Source organism: Macrotis lagotis, chromosome 1 (genome assembly GCF_037893015.1).
Source record: "Macrotis lagotis isolate mMagLag1 chromosome 1, bilby.v1.9.chrom.fasta, whole genome shotgun sequence".
Taxonomy (NCBI): Eukaryota; Metazoa; Chordata; class Mammalia; order Peramelemorphia; family Peramelidae; genus Macrotis; species Macrotis lagotis.
The window spans coordinates 815,213,987-815,232,289 of NC_133658.1; the positions used below are offsets into that span (position 1 = coordinate 815,213,987).

Consider the following 18,303-nt stretch of genomic DNA (forward strand, 5'->3'; position numbering starts at 1 on the left):
GTAACATACCACTATCTAGTCCTATGCAGTTTTAGAGGACTTGTATTTTGGACTCTGTGTTTATTAACCAGTCAATAAACATTGTTTAAGATGCATCAGTCACTATGATAAGTACTGGAGACAAAAACAACTATAAAAGACAATCTTTGCCTTGAGTGACCACAAGTAAACATTTTCCAATAAGCTATAAGATAATTAGGAAATAATTGAGAGAGATGGTCTTAGAAATAAAAGGTGTTAGAAAAGGATTCCTATAGAAAAGAGCTGTCCAACCTTACTTTTAAAAGTTTTTTTTGGAATAATAGACAATATATTTTGATTTGTCATTTTTAATGAGAGCTCTGCAGTGACTTGGCTTTGTTTACTAAAACATTTAGTAAACTCACAGGCAGGCCACATAAAATCAACCTGTAGGCTTCATGAGGGTACATAGGCATGCATGAGGGTACATTTTAGACACCCTTCTGTAGAACAAGGGGTTGAAGAAAGCCAGGAAGGATAGAAAATTGAGGAAGACTAGGCTTAATGGTCAATCAGAGATAATTCCTAGGGCCAAGAGACAGAGTTTCTTGTTTGTAGAATAGCAAGGAGGCCAGCATCATGGGACTGAAGAATGTGTACAGAGAAATAAGATGTAAGAATATCTGGAAAGTGGGGGAGGAGATCAAAGGTTGTAAAATGTTTTGAAGATCAACAGATGATTATATTTCATCCTAGAGACCATGGAGTACCACTGTAATTGTGTAAAAAAGTGATTGGAGCACTCTTTAAGAAATTACCTTAACAGCTAAATGGAAGATGAACTGGAGAGGAGACTTGAGGCAGGTGGAATCATAAGCAGGCTATTGCAATAGTCCAGACTGCATCAGGGGAGTGACAGTATCAGAGAAGGGAAACCTGAGAGATGATACAAAGGAAAAACCAACATTCTTTGGCAACAGATAGGCTATTGGGGGTTAGAGATAGTGAGGGTTTAAGGATGACATTTAGGATATTGGCATGAATGAATGAGAAGATGATGGTGCCCCTGTTGGTAATATGGAAGATTGAAGCAGGGAGGATTTGGGGAGAGGTGAATTCAGTTTTGGACAAGTGTAAGAGACTGTTGAGGATTGTAAACCTTTAACACCTGCTGTCCACAAGCACTGGGGCATTGTTTGACTCGTAATTAGAGAATGCCTTGGGATTGGGAGTGAAAAAAGGTATTTAAACAGTTGATGGGGGTTGAATAAACAGAGAACTTTTCATCTTTTTTGCCTCTTCAACTCCTCTGAGTAAAGGATTAGTTGGCGCCCAAACAGAGACACAAAGACAAGGGAAAAACTGGAGCTATCTGATCAGAGTCCAGGATAAGGACCAGCAGTTACAAGTAAGAAAAAAGCTTCCAGGCAACATCCCAGAGCAAAAGACTTCAGAGAGGTAATAAATTACCATAGGGGCAGATATTAAGGAAGTTGAAACAAGGAAGTGTGGAGGAAAGTGAAGGTAAAAGGAAAGTGTATTCACATCCATGGCCTGAGGCAGAAGAAATAAATATTATCAAAAGCCTAGAATCAGCCCTAGAGCACCTAGTGAAGAAACTTCAGCATTACAAAAGGCCATTGAAAGGGCAAGAGATCAGGGAGAAAGTTTGGTGTATTTAGGAGTTGAGTTTCAGTCATATCCTATTATTGAGGAGCCAGATCCTTTTAATCCAGGAAACCTTAGGTAAAGACATAAACCAGTAGATATAAAAGCAGTCATAGATTTAAAGAAGGTAGTGGGGGAATATGGGCCAAAATCACCTTTTGTCTGGCTACAATTGGGTACTCTTCATACTTCATATTAACATCTAATGATTAGAAGCAGATAGAGCATGTTTATCACCCAGACAATCTTGATTTTTGGATGATGGAGTTTGTAGAACAATGTAGACAGATGGCTTTGAGGCATGCAGAAGGTCCCAATACCACCACATATTATGAACAATTAAGTGACACAAGTCAAGTTTTCAAAAATGCAGACCAAATATATCATGGATTAGAGACATATGAAAGAATTGCTTCCTGTGTAAAGAATGCTTGGGGACATATTCCAACACAAAATGAAAAGAAAGAACCATGTGCACTTATCAGACAAAGAAATGATGAGACTTTTGTAGATTTCTTTGCCCAGTTACTGGAGGCATTAGGAAGAACTTTAGGTAGCAGGAAGTAGCAGGAATAGATGTATTAATAAAACAATTAACATGGGCTAATGCAAATGCTGATTGTCAGAAAGCAATGATTGGTTTAAGAAAGGATGCCACCATTGAAGAAATGATTTAAAGATGTGACAGAGTAGGGTCACAGGTGTATCATACAGAACTAATGGCAGAGGCATTTGCTAATATGCACATGGGAAACAAAGAGAAATGGACTTGCTTTGTTTGTGGAAACCTGGACATTTAAAGAAAGATTGTTGGAGTGCTCAAGGAGCTAAACCCAGAAAGGTCAGGGCACATTATCCTAAAACTCCATGTCCAAAGTATAAAAATGCAGGAGGGCATCAGAATGCAGACAAGGAAATTTAAATGGAGAAAGGGGCCTTCTCCCATGGGCCCCTCAAAAACAATCATGGAGTATGACAGTTCAGGACCAGCAGGAGATGGAATGGAAAAACCAGTATTCAGCTTTGGCAGCAAGCTGACCCATATCAAACTATTGATGGTCAAAATTGCTTGGAAATTTAGGGTGCCTCCCCATGCTTCTACTGAAGCACATGTTCACCCTTTTACGATTAATGGATAAGGAGTTTGCAATCATTTTGGCTCTACCAAATCCAGAGTATACTCACATTATATCTTTAGTAAAGCACACGAGTAGGGAAATTTTCTCTGTTGCAATAGTGAATATTAATGATGATGATAACCACATAAATGAGAACCAATGCATAGCTCAGTTATGTGTTTTCTCAAGATCTGGTATAAGTTGGAAAAAAAGTGAGTTGAAAAAGGGACCAAAACTGAGAAACCACAATGAAATTATGTTTAAGACTATGATTTCTTCAGAAAAATCTCTTTGTATTATCCAAGTAGAAGGAATTGCTTTCCTAGGCTTGATTGACACTGGGGCAGATCCGACTGTGTTCTTCATACAGAACTGGTCAAAGCTTGGTCTAAACAAGCTGCCTATACTAATCTAGTAGGCATTGGAGGTTGACAGGAAACACATTTCTTGTCAACTCTTGAAATGGAGAAAAGACAATAAAGCAGGGACTGTCACTCCTTTCATAGTTGAAGGACTCCCTATAATATTATGGGGAAGAGATATATTGTGTCAATTACAGGCAAAAATTTGCACGAATTCTTTGATTGGGGGTTGCTGTTGAGTCAGGAAAGACTAATGTACCAACTGTTAAATTGGAATGGAAGAATATGTAACCTATAAAGATGGGACAATGGCCCCTTACAGAAGAAAAGATTTTAGCTTTAAAAAATATAGTTAAGGAACAATTTGAAAAAGGGTATGTTGAAAAAAAGTCACAGCCCTTGGAACCCCCCTGTGTTTGATATAAAAATAATCAGGAAAATGGAGGATGTTAACAAATTTACGAAAGATCAATGAAACCATGAAGACATGGGTGTTTTATAACCGGGATTACCTTCTCCTAGCATGATTCCCAAAAGAGCAACCATTGTGGGTGACTGACATTAAAGATTGTTTCTTTTCTATTCCCATTCACCCACAAGACTGAGAAATTTGCTTTTTCCATTCCCAACACAAATCTTGGAGCTCCTCATTATAGGTATCATTGGAAGGTGTTGCCACAAGGAATGAAAACATTCCAACTATATGTCAATATTTTTCACATGAAGCATTAAAGAGGGTTAGAAATAAATATAAAGATGCATATTTTTTGCATTATTATATGGATGACATCTTGGCATCTCATGAAAATAGTGAAGTATTGGAAGAAATGTTGAGAGATACCATAGCTGATCTTGAGGGATATAGTTTAGTGATAGCTCTAGACAAAATACAAAAACACCCTTTTTTTCAATATTTCGATTTCCAGATAAATTCCACTACCATAAAGATCAAACCTCCTGTGTTGAATATAGACAAAGTATGGACATTAAATGATGTTCAGAATTTGATAGGTAAAATACAGTGGATGTGACCTCGGGTCAGTATTTCTAATAATCTTATGAAACTACTGTATGAAATGCTGAGAGAAGACAAGAATTTGTTATCAAAGAGGGAATGGACTATAGAGGCAAAGTCTAGCATTAAGACCATTATACAATTGATTCATTATATACTTGAAAATGCTTGCAACTTTAATTTAAAAGGCCCTCTGATGAGGGCATGCCATGGTGGGCTGTCCTGTGCCAGTGTTTCCTATGCAATTTTCTTAAGAGAAACTTTCAGGGTATTCTGGTATCACTTCTTATCCCTTTGTGAAAGCTTGCCCTGTGTGAGTTCTCCATAAAGCATACTTGGCAAGCATACTTCTGGCATTCTGACCATATGATGAGCACATTCTGTGCCTGAAATCTCTGTAGTAATGTTGAAATGTCTGACAGTTTAGCTTAAGAAAGGACCTCAGTATCTGGTATCTTCTCCTGCCAGGTAATCTTCACAATCTTCCTAAGACAATTTAAATGGAAATGATTTAATTCCTGACATATTGCTGGTAGACTGTCCAGGTTTCACAGGCATAGAGCATTGAGATCAGTACAACAGTTCTGTAGATCTTCAATTTGGTAATTCATCTAATATCTCTTCTCTCCCACACTTTCTTTTGGAGCCTCCCAAATACTGAGCTAGATCTGGCAATGCTTGTGTCAATCTCATTGTCAATGTATACCTCCCTGGAAAGAACACTGCCAAGGTAAGTGAACTTGTCCACAATACTTAAAACTTCTCTATTTGCTATAACCAATGGTTCCACATATGGATGGTATGGTGCTGGCTGATGCAGTACCTGTATTTTCTTGGGGTTAATTATTAGACCAAAATTAGCACAAACAGCAGAGAATCCATATTTTGTTGCATTTCAGCTTCAGAGGCTGCATCGAGGGCACAATCATCTGTAAGCAGAAGATCATGCACCAATACTCCCTCCAATTTGGTCTTTGCTTGCAGTCTTTCAAGTTGAAGAATTTGACATCAGTGCCATAGCTGATCTTGAGGTCATGTTAATCCTCACTGAAGGCATTTAAAACCATGGCTTAAAGCAATGCTAAAAAAAAACATGGCAAGGACACATCCTTGTTTTATTCCATTGTTGACCAAGAGATCTCAAGAATATTGTCCACTATCCAGTACCTGGGCAAGCACACCATTATGAGATTGATGTAAAAACAAATGAACTTCTCTGGGCAGCAAAATTTTGACATAATTTTTTATAAACCCTCATGACTAATAGTATCAAAGGCCTTGGTCAGATCTGCAAAGGTTTCATACAGACCTGTTTTGTTCCTGCCATTTTTCCTGGAGTTGTGGGCATCAAATATGATCATCAACTGTTTGTTGACCCTTTTGGAAGCCACACTGGCTCTCAGGGAGGTGACCATCTTCCAGGTGAAGGATTAGCCTATTGAGAAGGACTCTGCCAAGAATCTTACCAGCAACAACTAAAAGAGAAATATCCCTGTGACCTAAACATTGACCCAAATAGTTTGACAATTTATTTCCTTTATAGAGATGCATGATAGAGGCATCCTTGAATTCTTGGGGGATAGCCTCTTCATGGAAAATTTCAGTCAGTTTTTAGATGAGCAATGGACTCTCTACCTTGTAGATCTCAGGTGGAATAGAATCAGCACCTAGTGCGTTGTCACTTGAAAGTAGCCTAATGACATTCAAAACCTTTTCTTCAGTTGGAACTTCATCTGGGGACTGAATGACTTCAACTTGAGGCAAATGGTCAATGGCTTCTGCATTGGCCTATTAAGAACACTATGGAAGTGTTCAGCCCATCTCTTTAGTCCTAGTGTTATCAATGTGGATCAATCAGCACTACAATATGTAGAGAAATGAGTCAAATTTATAAGAATATAGTCATTTCTCGATTGATATATAGTCGAAGGATATAAACTTGCATTTTCAGATGAAAAAATTAAAGTTATCTATAGTCATATAAAATGCTCTAATACATTATTGATTTGAGAAATGCAAATTAAAACAACTCTGAGGTACCACAATACATCTATCAAATTGGCTAATATGACAAAAAAGGAAAATGGCCAGTGTTGGATGGATATGTGAAAACAGGAATATAAATGCAGTGTCTCTGAAGTTGTGAAATGATCAACTAATTTGAAGAACAATTTCAAACTGTTCCCCAAAAGCTGTAAAACTGGGAATATCCTTTGATTCAGCAATGTCACTGCTAGACTTGTATCCTAACAGATCTTAAAAAAGGAAAAAGAAGCATATAAACAAAAATATTTATGGTAGTTTTCTTGTAGTGGCAAAGAATTTTTTTTTTAATTTAAGGCAATGGGGTTAAGTGACTTGTCCAATGTCACACAGCTAGGCAATTATTTAGTGTCTAAGGTTGGATTTGAACTCAGGTCCTTTTGACTCAAGGGCTGGTGCTGTATCCACTGTCCCACCTAGCTGCCTCTTAGTAATGACAAAGAATTAATGCCCTTCAGTTAAGGAATTGCTATTTGTGATTGTGATATAATACTATTGTTTTATGATAAGTAATGAGCAGATGAGTTCACAAAAAAGCTAGAAATACATGAATTGATGGTGAGTAATGGAACATTAACAATACTGTATGATGATCAACTATGCTAGACTTAGTTCCTCTTAGCAGTTCAATTAGCAAAGACAATTTTAAAAGATTTGTGAAAGAGAATGCCTTCTACATCAAAAGGAAAAGCTATGGAATCTTAAGGCAGAACAAAAATTGTCACTTTGAAATTTGTTTTCTGTATTTTTTCCTTTCTCATATTTTTTTTTTCTCTTTGGTTCTGATTCTTTTTTTTTTTTAAAGGAAATGGAGTTAAGTGACTTGCCCAAGGTCACACAGCTAGGTAATTAAGTGAGACCAGATTTGAACTTGGGTCCTCCTGACTCCAGAGCTGGTGCTCTATCCACTGTGCCACCTAGATGTCTCTTGTTCTGATTCTTCTTTCATGATAGGACTTACATGGAAATGATGACGATATCCTTTATTCTTGAAAAAGACACTGACACCAAGGAGGTGATGCCATGACAAGCATGTGAATTAGATCTGAGTGAAGAGGTGCTACGTTAAGTCAGCTGCACTTTCTCCCCTGGGTCTAGGGGTTCGGTATGGATCAAGACAACTGGAGCCAGCCCTGGATGAGAGGTAATCAGGCTTAAATGACTTACTCAAGGTTAAACAGCTAGAAAGTGTTAAGTGGTAAAAAATTTGGACTGGGGCAGTTGGCAATGAGAGTTAGGGATTGACTGGTGGAGAATGGGAGACAGGGATTGGATAATTTTTTTAGAGAGTCAGAGCAATGACTTGTGTAGGGGACAATCCAATGTGGATATGTTCATCCACAGAAACTGACATAGGCAGGATGAAAAGGTAGAGAGGAGGGGAGATCTGTGGGCAGATGTAAGGCTATGCTTTTGTCCACTTTCAAAGTTTGGAGATTAGGAAGAGATGTTGTAGCAGGGCATTGATGTCTTCATCCTCAGTGACTTCACTTTTTTCATTCCTCTTACGAATTCTGGACAGGCATAACAGGAGATGGAAGGACTGTGGTCAGAAGGAAAGTCACTCCTTGTTCTGGAGACTTTCTTCACTGAAAGAGCTGGGAGATTGGACCGATTGGCACAGGAGGAGATGGAAATCACCTTGTACTAGAAGAGGTGGAAATCACACTGGTAGCCCCCAGCTGCCTGCAGTGTGAGAACAGGAAGGTGCAGCAAGAGACAGAAATCTTGAGCACAGGTAGAAGTTCTGGTGTGGAAGATGGAAGTCATTATGTATAGTCAAATGTCTTAGGGCATATTTATTCTTCCATGTGAGACATTATCCAAATGTCATTTTTGGGGAAATCAAGTCAAAAGGGTCCAATCTCAGGCCATACTGAGAAACTGCCCCTTTGGCAGCACATCCCTGTCACCTAACTTCTTGGCTTCCTTGGCTGCAAGAACATTACATTTACCCAGTAGCATTTCCTTTTGCTGACCATACTGGTATCTGACATAGAAAAGAAAATTGATTAAAAGTCCAGTGATCTAAAATAGTTGTTTTACCTAATTAGATCTCCAAGTGAATCTACTTCACAATCTGGACTGGGTGGGGGGAGTCACAGTCAGCTCCCTTTCTTACACATATATCACATTTATCTACTTTGAGTGTCCCTGTCATCAGAATGCATTAAATAGGCTTACTCTCTAAACATTCAGAAAGCAGTCAAGTTCCTGCAGCATCTGGAGCATTCATTGTTATACAAAAAACTTCTTCACAAATATGTTTCATAATTCATCCAGGTCATTCTTCCTTAACTGTTTATCTGCAGACCCACATCCATTTGTCTGAAATCATATCTATTTTATTTCTGGACAAAGATGGTATGTTAGAGGACTCTTGGCTAATCCACTATATTACAATAAGCACCTCCTTTGGCTAGGAGATTATTCTAAGAATTCTCACATGACAATTAGGCAGAGATTGGCACAGAAAAAAATCACAAATTATTATTATTGTCTTTCCCATGTTGCTCAGGTGATTTTACTTCAAAGCAAAACCCCACAACTTTGATACACATACACACACATGTGTAACCACAAAAATTCCAGTATATATAATATATATATATATGTATATATATACTTGGCAATTATTATGCAAACAGTTCCCTATAATAAATCTGTTTAATAACCATGTTTGAAATACAAATTATTACTTTTCAGAATTCATTCAATCCTTTAGAATATATTAAGGGTCTCTAAATTTAACAAAACAGTAATAAGTGTAACACATTAAGAACTAGATTTCACAAAATAATCTTTCCATTATTACATTTATACCTGGACCTACAGATCTAGAGCAAGGTCCAACACATAATTTAAAAATTTCAGGGAACCCAAATGGTCATGACCTTTGATAATTTCTCTCATTAAAACTATCAATCATTAATTCTAGCTTTGACATAATTACAGTAAAATAGTTTATATTTCCAAAAGTAGATCACATGCTTAATAAAACTCTTTAACTTCTTACTTATTGATAAGTCATCTAATTAGGATTACATACTATTTAATTTCTTATCATTTTCCAAAGCCCCTCATATATTTATTCAGTATTACTGGAAAGGTTATCTTGCAGTTAAGATATACCTCGCAATATATTATACGCTATCCTTCTAAATCTGCATTTAACATGGGGGAAGAAATGTGCAATTTTACTTCTTTAAAATTTGAACATTAAATTCTTAACCTACATGAAAGATAAGATTTTCATGCTGACATTTCATTCTCTTAAATCAACATAAAACAAGTTCTCTTAAAGTTAACCTTATAAGTATCTTTTACACACACACAAATCTCCTCTGAATTTTTGCTTTATAAATTTATTTTTTATCTTTTAATGTATTTATTTATTCTTATTTTGTACAAATTTTTTATACATTAATAAAATATTCTTGTTTAGGAGTATACATAATACCCCTTCCTCACAAAAAATATATCATGTGTGATAAAGGGGAGAGAAAAAAATTAAAATTAAAACAAAAAATAATACTAATAATTTTAGGTATGGTCAGGTGGCACAGTGGATGGAGCACCAGTCCTGGAGCTAGGAGCACCTGAGCCCAAATCTGGCTCCATATACCCAACAATCACCCAAGTGTGTGACCTCATGCAAGCCACCCCAACCCCATTGCCCTGCAAAAACCAAAAAAAAGACACAAAATAAAATAAAATAGTAATAATAATAATAGTAGGGGCAGCCGGGTGGTGGACAGAGCACTGGCCCTTGAGCCAGGAGCACCTGGGTCCAAATCTGACCTCAGACACCCAACAATTGCCCAGCTGTGTGGCCCCAGGCAGGCCACCCAGCCACATTTTCCCTGAACCCCCCAATATAATAAATAATAATAATAATAATAATAATAATAATAATAATAATAATAATAAAATGTACTTCAGTCTGTGTTCCAACCCCACCAACTCTGTTGTGGGTGGATCACATTCTTTATGATAAGTCCATCACAAAAGTTACTTCCATATTTTTCCACTGTTGCCATTGCTGATCGCAACTCCCTCCTTTTGTACTTCTCCACTATCATGTACTATATTTTCTCTCTCCTTTCACTCTGACTCTGCTGTAGATTAGCTGAGTGCTGCAGCAGACAGATCCCCGGCCCTGGGGCCAAGAGGCCCCGAGCCCCCATCCTACCCCTTAGTCCCAGCATCTACTCGGCCCTATGGTCCTGGACAGGCCATCCAATCCCAGCCCCTTGCAAGAAGTAAAATAAGAAAATATGTTATATCTGACCACTTCCCAACCCCCCATGGTCCATCTTCTCCTCCATCATTCACATTCCCACCCCTTCTCCCTGTCCCCCCCTCCTTCTTACTCCAGATGTCTATACCCCATTGAGCATATATGCTGTTTCCTCTCCTAGCCACCTCTGATGAGAGCAAAGATTCCCTCATTCCCCCTTGCCTTCCCCCCTTCCATATCATTGCAATAGCTCATTGTAATAAAGCAAAAATGTATTATATGAAATATCTTGGCCTATTTCCCCTCTCCTTTTTCTTTCTCCGATTACATTTCCCTTTTTTCTATTGACTCCATTTTTTACACCATATTTTTATCTTCAAATTCAGCTTTCTCCTGTGCTTCATCTATAAAAGCTCCTTCTACCTGCTCTATTAACTGAGAAGGTTCATATAAGTATTATCAGTGTCATTTTTCTATACAGGAATACATGCAGTTCATCATCATGAAGTCCCTCATATTTTACCCTTCTCCTCCAATCTCTATGCTTCACCTGAGTGCTGTATTTGAAGATCAAACCTTCTGTTCAGCTCTAGCCATTCCAACAAGAACATTTGAAATTCCCCTGGTTCATTGAAAGTCCATCTTTTGCACTGGAAGTGGACATTCAGTTTTGCTGGGTAGTTGATTCTAGGTTGTACTCTAAATTCTTTTGGCTTCCAGTATATTATATTCCAAGCCCTACAAGCTTTTAATGCAGTTACTGCTAAGTCCTGACTGCAGATCCACAATATTTCAATTGTATCCTTCTGGCTGCTTGCAATATTTTCTCTTTGACTTGGGAGTTCTGGAACTTGGCTATAATATTGGGTTGTTTTTTTGGGGTCTCTTTTTTGGGGAGATCAGTGGATTCTCTCCATTTTTATTTTGCCCTCTGCTTCTAGGATATCAGGGCAATTTTCCTGTAGTAATTCTTTGAAAATGATGTCAAGGCTCTTTTCCTGATCATGACTTTCAGGTATTCCAGTAATTTTGTCTTTCCTAAATCTGTTTTCCATATTAGTTGTTCTTTGAATGAGATGTTTCACATTTTTTCCTAATTTTTCATTCTTTTGGTTTTGAAGTATTGCATCCTGATTTCTCATAAAATCAGCAATCTCCCTGAGTTCTATTCTTTGTCTGAAGGATTTGTTTTCCTCAGAGAGCTTTCTTATCTCTTTTTTCCATCTGGCCAATTCTGCTTTTTAAAGCATTCTTCTCCTCAATAACTTTTTGAACTGTTTTATCCATTTTACCTAAGCTGGTTTTTAACATGCTATTTTCTGCAGCATTTTTTTTTTGGATCTCCTTGACTAAGCTGCTGACTTCATTTTCATGTTTTCCCTGAATCTCTCTCATTTTTTCCCCCAATTTTTCTTCTATCTCCCTCACTTGATTTTCAGTCTTTTTTTAGCTCTGTCATAGCCTCAGTCCAATTTCTGTTTTTCTTGGAGTCTTTAGATGCAGGAGCTTGGACTTCCTCATCTTCAGAATGAGTGTTTTGATCCTTCTTGGGATCATAGGCAAAATATTTCTCAATGGTGTTACTCTTTTTTCTCTGCTTACTCATTTTCCCAGCCTGAGCCTGGGGTGCTTCTTGAGCTTTTGGGACACCCCCACAAGGATCTCAGTGTGTGAAGCTCTGTCCTCCCTCCTGATCTGTGAATGACTATAAGTGCCCCCCTCTGCTACAGGGCTGAGGCGGGGGGCCTGCTGTTCTATGGGGGGGCCTAGACTGCAATCAGGACCTGAATGTGGTCAGAACCCCAGAGTCCTGTTCCAGGGACAAAGGACAGACCTCTGCAGTCTCTCTCCACTCCCTCCCTAGCCTCAGCATTGCTCATGCCCTGGGGGCTCCTGCTTACCAGCTCTGCCTGCTTCTGGTTCCTGGATCTGTGCTGCCCTGGCCACACTGCTCGCTGTGTGCCCTGAGGGCTGGGCTTCACGTGCTCTGGCAGAGGTCCCCCCCCCCCCATTCGCCCAAGTTGCGCCTGGTGCTCCCCAGGGTGTAGTTCAGGGAACTCCCCCACTGCTGTGAGTTGTGGCTCCCAGTGCCCTCCTGAAGGGAGGCTGAAGTTCCTTCGCTCTGGTGGGCCACCCCTCTAGTGGGTCACCCCTTCTGGTGGGCGTCCCTCCAACCCCGGGGAACAGAGTCTTTCCAATCTTTTCTAGGTTACCTTGAGTTGGAGAACTGCTTCACTGGGTCTCTCTGTGGGTTCTGTCTCTTGAAAATTTAGTTAGAGTTCTTAACTTACAAGTATTAAGAGAGAGCACCTAAGAGATGATCCTCCCTTGTCGCCATCTTGCCTCTGCCCCCTGCATATGGGTACTATCTTGGGACTTTTAATGGATTTTATCTTCTTCTGATACCAAGTTTGGTGAAAAAAATAAATTGCTGGTTGTCAATATCTTTCTTGAGGCAGAAAGCACAAAGGGCTGAATACTGTGACTGAATGGGAGGTGTTTTAGTGTGTTCTGAGGTTGGACACATTCTAACTTGATTTCCCAAATATAACCTTTGTATTATGTCTCACCTGGTAGGATAAAGGTGGCTTAAGACATTTGACTACCCACATGACTTCAGCTTAGGCAAGGGACATTCCAAAATTTTGTCTATAAAGAAATTTTCCTTTGATGTCCTAGATCATGATAGTAAGTCACTTTAAGCAAAACAGATTTAGAAGTTTCAAGTAAAGTGGCTTTAATAGCCAAATAAGTTAAGTGTGTGGCTCTGGCACTGCTGCCAACTCTGTTTTTAAAAGAATTAAGATATCTTCATTAGGACATTTAGGTAAGAAGGGGAAAATTTTAGGATAATTTCAGTTTTTAGGGCTAAGCATATCAAGAAAAAGAAAGCCTGTGGGATATTTTGTAATATTTTTGGGAGAGGAAAAAGAAGAAAATTAATTTTGGCTATGAGTTTTTGAGTTATTAATGTAATGAGAGAACAAGTTTAAGATTGTTTTTATTTGTAAGTCACTTGATAGATATCGTTTGTACTAAGATGATTTTCAAATCTGTATGTTACAAGCTCAAGTTCATGAGGAAATTTTTAGTGAGGTCATTCATGTAGTGAAACAATTATGGAAATTTCTTGTGTTAAAGTATGTATATCAACATGACTGTGAGTAAGGCAAAATGTAAATTGTAATAAGCTCCAAAATTTGACTGTCTTGTGATGGAAACATGCGTCTTGGTCTGAGTAAAATGTTATGTTGATAAATTGCTTTACCAGAAGAGAATGTCTCATTAAGTCACCTGAGTTGGAAAGGACTTTTTGTTACTGACATAAAAGATGCAGAAGGACATCAGATGTCTGCAGGGGAGAAGAAAGAGACAATGAACCTGTTCATCTCCGCCATCTTGCAGCTATGTGCACGGATCGTTTATTCAGGGGATCTGCCCCTTTTGATACCTATCACTATCCTTTGATTCTGTTAAGTGTCTGGCCCCTACTTATGTCCCTTTCTTTCTAGATAATGAGCCAAGGGATGAAGAAAAAGGAGAAGGGGGAATAGGCCAAGATATTTCATATAATAAAATTTTTCTTTATTACAATGAGCTATTGCAATGATATGGAGGGGGGGAAGGCAAGGGGGAATGAGGGAATCCTCAGTCTCATCAGAGGTGGTTAGGAGAGGAAACAGCATATATACTCAATGGGGTATAGGCATCTGGAGTAAGAAGGGGCACAAGGGGAAGGGGGGGATGTGAGTGATGGAGGAGAGGATGGACCATGGTGGGGGAGAGTGGTCAGATATAACACATTTTCTTTTTTATTTCTTGCAAGGGGCTGGGATTGGAAGACCTGTCTGAGACCATAGGGCCAGGTGGATGCTGGGCTTAAGGGGTGGTAGGGGGCCTCAGGGCCTCTTGGCCCCAGAGCCAGGGACATGTCTGCTGCTCCACTCAGCTACCCTACAGCAGAGTCAGAGTGAAAGGAGAGAGAAAATATAGTTCATGGTAGTGGAGAAATGTGAAAGGAGGGAGTTGTGATCAGCAATGGCAACGGTGGAAAAATATGGAAGTAACTTTCGTGATGGACTTATCATAAAGAATGTGATCCACTTGCAACAGAGCTGTTGGTGTTGGAACAAAGACTGAAGTACATTTTTTTATTATTTTTTGGGGGGGTGCAGGTAAAATGGGGCTGGGTGGCCTGCCTGGGGCCACATAGCAGGGTGATTGTTGGGTGTCTGAGGCTAGATTCGGACCCAGGTGCTCCTGGCTCAAGGGCCAATGCTCTGTCTGCCACCCAGCCACCCCTACTATTTTATTTTATTTTGGGTATTTTTTTTTGGTTTTTGCAGGGCAGTGGGGTTCGGGTGGCTTGCATGTCACGCAGCTGGGTGATTGTTGGGTGTACAGGGAAAATGTGGACTTGGGTGCTCATGACTCCAGGGCTGGTGCTTTGTCCATTGTGCAACCTGGCCATACCTACAATTATTACTATTATTTTTTTTAAATTTTAACTTTTTTTCTCTCCCCTTTATCACTCAAGTGAGTATTTTTATGGGGGGAGGGGGTATTTCATTTACTCTGAAACAACATTTTATTAATGTATAAAAACATTATTTGTACAAAATGAGAATATTAAATAAAATTAAAAGAGATTTTCATAGAAAGGAGACAGAGGTGGGGTGAAGATGAGAGAAAAGTGTCCCCCCAAAATAATGTCCCAATAAAGAAAACAATTATAAATTGCACTTGTTGCTGTGTGGCCCTCTACAGTAACTATTATAGAGGAGTTGAGTAGTTCACAACATTTTTTTTCATTCTATGAATCCCTTTCAACAACAACCAAAAACATTTTGAGAATGCTAAGTATAGCTTAATCATAAATCATAATATTTTACAATTCTTCAGTGAAAGGGTCATTAAAGACTGTTTAGCACAAACCCCTTGGGTAATCATCTCAAACTGATTCATGAATGGTTAGTAGGTCGTTTCAGAGATGTTACTAAGAATCACACAGTCTATGAAGAATCCATAAATGTTAACTTCAGTGAGGGTATTTTAAATGAAACATTCTTGACTAATGATTCATGACTTGATGTGTTTGAAGAAAATTTGGATCATGTGATGCTCTTGTGATCGATCTAACACTGGTATGCTTTCAAAAGAAGGTGGGTTAGTCGACTAATGAGCAAGAGGGATGAGAGGTGAATGTCCTGAAGCCTGTATTAGAATCCAATTGGTAAAAACAGACCTTGTATCAGCCACCAAGTAGCTAGGTGGAAATGACCTGTGATCACAGAAGCATGAAATCATGAAATTCACTGTCACATTTCTGCCTTCCTAGGGCCATGTTTCGGTGATATAAACAGCGATGGATGATGCAGCACTGAGCTATACTCGAGAGTCCCAGGCTATATGGGTCACCTCTTAATGGCAAAGCAGCATAAGGATTAGAGGAAAGGAGGACGAGACTTGAGATAATAGTTTTTGAGTATTGTTGGAGAAAAAAATGAGAATTTAGCCTTCATAAGAGAAGACTTGAAGAGGGATTCTTCTCTTCAAGCACATGAAGGACTGTATCAACATCATCATCATTGTGTACATCCCTGGAAAATATCTTGCCAGGTTTTTCATTTCACTTTATATTTGTAGTTTAGTGTTGAGGGTTGAACACATTGATGGTGAAGTTGTGAGACACTTACCCAGAGCTAGCCCTGTGTTTGGTAGGTTCTGAGGGAACATATGGGACAAAAGAGATAATAAAACCCCCATCAAACATAAGCTGGACAGTGTTGTACTCACCTCTTTGTTGCATGAAATGTGCATAGTGTACTCGTGCTATGGCAGGATACTGAATCCATTTGAATAGTCCTATAAAGGTTCTGAAGATCACTTGGGAGTCTAACATACTGGATATACAGATGTCCTTTCTTGAGCTATACTGGCAAGCAATTAAAATCTATTGCAGGGTGGCTATGTGGCGCAGTGAATAGAACACTGGCCTTGGAATCTGGAGTACCAGGGTTCAAATCCCACCTTAGACACTTAATAATTACCTAGCCGTGTGGCCTTGGGCAAGCCATTTAGCCCCATTGCCTTGAAAAATCTAAAAAAAGTCTTTTGCAAAGAATGTAACTCCGAGAGACTGGATTGTGTGCAAATGCCAAATGTATGCTTTCCACAAAAAAAGATTTCATGGTAAACTCACACTGGTCAGGTACTCACATGGTATTCAGAAATACCATTAAAGATGACTCAAGTTCTCTAAAGAACTGTGGATTTGATTGTGTGGCATGGGAGAGACCCTTATGAGAGAGAGCCCTGTGTTCTTTGAGCAAAGCAGAACTGAACTGCGTCTAAAGATAAAAGAGACATGCAAATTCAGACAATGCATCCCAAATGATCAAATGGTTTATTTTATCCAAACTGTGATAGAGCATTCTAAAATCATATTCGTCTGATCAACCACATTTGGGCACAGCACACTGTAACAGGAATATCAAATCAAAGTAGCTTTCCATCTTTTAGGTCCAGTTCAGGATGAGGGAAAAATGTAGATGATAGTGAGAAACAGATTCAAGCTAGAAATGAACAGGTTGCCTTTGTAAGGGGATGAAATTGGGGAGGGACTTCCCCTCACCAGAAATAACTGAGCAGCCAGTTCTTATGCAAGGCTGCTCTTTGAAACCAGTATTTTTGTTCCAGTAGGTAACGTTTGGTTGGAATAGTTTCTGAGATCTAGTTCAAGAGAATTTGGGATTGCAGTGATTCTGAAGAACATCTCAGATAAAAGAATTAGGTTCTAAAGTGAATTTGAAGTTTTTGAATAATGCTTCAAAATGGAACAAACTGAAAACAATTAGGCATAAAGCTGAGATCAGATGGAACTATGACCAGGAGACCCATGTAATTGTAGAGGGACTTTAGAGATTGTCTAATTTAAACCTTTCTTTTCAGTCAATCTCCCTCCACTAGAATCTTACTAAAATGATCAAGTAATTCCAATCTCTATAACTCCAATGCTACATAGATGGCAGTTGCCAGAAGAGCAATAAGAATTCCCCATCATTTCTATTTCTGGACACCAAATGTAGACAACGTACTTCCTTGTTATCTGAAGTATAAATGACACTTAATAGGTCAAAAACCAAGAAATAAAACATCCATAATAAGTCCTAAGTATGAAGTAGAAATGTTCATTGTATCTAAGAAAAGTATCATTACCACTTCAATAAGTATAGCCTTATTCTCAGCAATGAATTGGATACTTGTGTCATGTTTAACTCTGGCAGATGATGTTGGAAGTCTCATTGGCTATACACAAAATAGTTGAAGGTTGGAGGAGTCTAGCCTCCAACCCAGAGAACCATTGTGGACAGAAATATTTACCTGACCAATCACATCTCAGTAATTCATTGATTAAGGAAAATTCTAAAAGTCTTATGATGGGAAATACAGTTCACATTCAGAGAAAGAACTCTGAAGTCTGAATGTGAGATCAAAGTACATCATTTTCACATTAAAATGTTTTTATAGTTTTTCTTTCTGATGGGATTTTCCCCCTTTAGTTCTGTTTCCTCTTTCACAATATGAAATATTGTCACAATGAATTCTCACACTGCCTGATTGTATGCATAAACCATATCATAATACTAACTGTCCTGGGTCAAAGTTGAGAAGAGGGTCTGGTAGAGAAATGTGGAACTTAAAAGTTTACACAAAGATGAATGTTGAATTCTATCTTTTTTTTGTAATGGGGGGGGGGAATTAAAACAACATTCTACAAATGTACCAGAGACAGGCTCTGGAATATATTGGAGAGCTAATTTCACTTAACTTCTCTTTTCTGATTCGATGACCATTGGTATTAGCTGGAAATTCATAAACATTTGTGACAACCAA

At 38.7% G+C, this 18,303-nt stretch overlaps 1 long non-coding RNA gene across 1 annotated transcript; it reads left to right on the forward strand.

Moving 5' to 3' along the window:
• Nucleotides 1–1,881: 1,881 nt before the first annotated feature.
• On the forward strand, nucleotides 1,882–14,001 carry LOC141508427 (uncharacterized). The gene is made up of 2 exons (XR_012474414.1): nucleotides 1,882–7,311; nucleotides 13,679–14,001. It is a non-coding gene; the product is annotated as an uncharacterized LOC141508427 (long non-coding RNA).
• Nucleotides 14,002–18,303: the final 4,302 nt, after the last annotated feature.